The 2,500-nt window shown below is 38.7% G+C and overlaps 1 pseudogene; it reads right to left on the reverse strand.

The window, feature by feature from the left end:
* Nucleotides 1-2,500, reverse strand: part of LOC125595872 — an 8,072-nt pseudogene that overhangs the window by 4,194 nt on the left and 1,378 nt on the right.

A 2,500-nucleotide genomic window follows, 5' to 3' on the forward strand; every position in this document is an offset into this window, starting at 1 on the left:
CTGCAAAACAGAATCACAAAAATCAAGTTCACAAAAACCAATTTCAGTTTTAAGTGAATTCTGTTCCAGCATCTTTTTAATTAAGAAATTGTCCAAGTCCAGAGAAGATGCAAACAATTCATCAGTGATAAATCTATGCCTAGAAGAGTTCAGATCAAAGCTATTTTCTTTGAAAACAAACGAATCAAAAGATTTTGTAGCACAAAAATCAGTTTTTTTCAAATCAAGCTTAAGATACTTTTCAAAATGATCAAAAACTTTGCTTTGTTCCAGGGACTGATCAAAGCTCAAAATAATTTCAGAACTGATGCCAAGGTCAGTTTGAAGACGTTGTTGATCAAGAAATTTATCAGGTTCAAAGATTTTAAAAGAATTAATCATGTTTCCAAAAACAGATTTTGAAAAACAATTTTCTTTTATCTTATCAAGACCAAAACGAATCACATCAAGAGAACTGATCTTATCAAACATGTCAGGCAGAGAAATAACTAATTCAGATTTCTCACAGTGCTCTTGAAGATCAGGAAACAAAGGGGCAGGAGATGAAGGAGCAGTGGTTGTGCCGGAATCAAAGCAAAGCTGGCTCTCCATAAAGGTGGATATGATGCTAGTTGCTTCTTCATCAAAGACTGGATCAGGTTCGTCCTCCACATCAAAGATAGGTTCTGGGACTTCATCCAAAGATGTCCAAATGTCAAGACATGGGCACTGATGTGGAATATCCAGTGCCTCTTCCTCAAAAGCCTGTTGAGACAAAACAAGGCTACTCGGATGCTCCGGTTGCAAAACAGTTAGTTCTACATTAGCCTGTTCATTATCATTTATAAACTCAGATTCAAGATAAGGAAGGTCACAACTTTCTTCACAAGACATCAAACTTTCAATTGGTCCTTCATCAGTTTCATCAAATATAGGTGAAGAATCTGAAAAATCTTTAAGTTCTTCAAAACAGTTTTCAGATTCACCTTGGGTTTTCTTACTGATGGAAAAGGATGGCTCAGCTACTTGGGCACGTGTGGATGTGCTCTTCTTTTGGCTCTTGCTGACGTCCTTGAGGGCTTTGTCCACACCCTTCACAAAGTTATCACAAAATTGTTGGACATCAAACTGAAGCAATCGCCTTCTTGGATCAGATTCACCTTTGGATGTATTGACATGCTCTTTGCTCCACCTGTTTGGTTTTTCCTGCACATCAACAAACTCATCAAAAGTATTCAAAGCATATTTAAAGGAGGTTTGAGAGACAGAAAGTCGTGGATGCTTCTCCTTGTTACTTTTCCTTTGGAGACCAAACATCATAAACCTGAATAATCTCAACACAAAAGTTAGTAGATAAAAACCTCACACTCTCAAGTGTTTGATCCTCACCCACACAAGTGTTTCTCTCAGATTTAGGTGACCACACACAAGTTTTTACTCAATGTTCTAAGAGAACAAATCAAAGAATCCCAATGGGCAAATCCAAGCAAACAAGGGAATTTTCTCAAGATAGAAAGATAAGAGATTTTTGATTTTTGAAATCCGTTTTAACCACCTCAAAGGCTGGATTTCTCCTCAGCCAGCAGGCTTTCTCTTCCACCACCAATCCACAAACTTTGAACTTTTTCTATTTTTTTTTTTTTTTTTTTTTTTTTTTTTGAATCAAATCGTAAATCTTTTTTTTTTTTTATATGGATGGTAATGAGGGCCCGGATTTAAGAAAGGTAGAAGAAGAAGTGTTTGAAGAAGATGGAGAGATGAGAAGATGGAATGATAATAGAGTTACCGGAAGAGTGGCTCTGATACCACTTTATAGACCCTTAGATCGGAACACTCAGCCGGTACGGTATTTGATAGGATCTCCGGATGGAGAAGTGATGGATCGAGGGATCTCACGAAGGATGCGGAAGGCTTTCGATATTTCCAAGTCTGAACAACGCCTGATGTGACTCACAGGTCCGTTGTGGAGACTGACTTGACTAGATCGCCGGATGTGACTCACCGGTCCGATTAGACAAGGTGTTTGCTCGGATGCTAACCACACCAAAGTAAACTAAGAAATGTTCTAAGCAAAGAACAAAGAGAATAAACTCATAAAAATGAAAGAAAAATCGATTATCTTATTAAGGGGGATCATCACATACTTATAAGGTTTGTGAGTCAAAGACACATAAAAACATTTGTGGGAAATCTAAACATAGAAAATGATAAAATTGACCAGATCTGGTCAAGGCACGAAATCACACTTTGACTGGCGAAATACCCTTCAAATTCTGTCCAGGTTCATTGTATCCTGAAGCATGTCCTGCGGACTGGGCCAGTACACAAGCAGGACAGTCCAAAGTAGCCAGTTTTGAAGTGTCACGGCCTATCTTGAGTTCCACTCGTCCGAATCCAAATCTGTCTTGACCGTTGCTCTTAAAATGCCAATCAGTACGGGAAATACGAGCTCCAGTTCGGTGAATTCGATCGTCTGGACATGGGTATTGATGAAGCCTCAAACTGGTCGAACGGGCAGTAC

The sequence above is a fragment of the Brassica napus genome, unplaced genomic scaffold (genome assembly GCF_020379485.1).
Source record: "Brassica napus cultivar Da-Ae unplaced genomic scaffold, Da-Ae ScsIHWf_1093;HRSCAF=1557, whole genome shotgun sequence".
NCBI lineage: Eukaryota > Viridiplantae > Streptophyta > Magnoliopsida > Brassicales > Brassicaceae > Brassica > Brassica napus.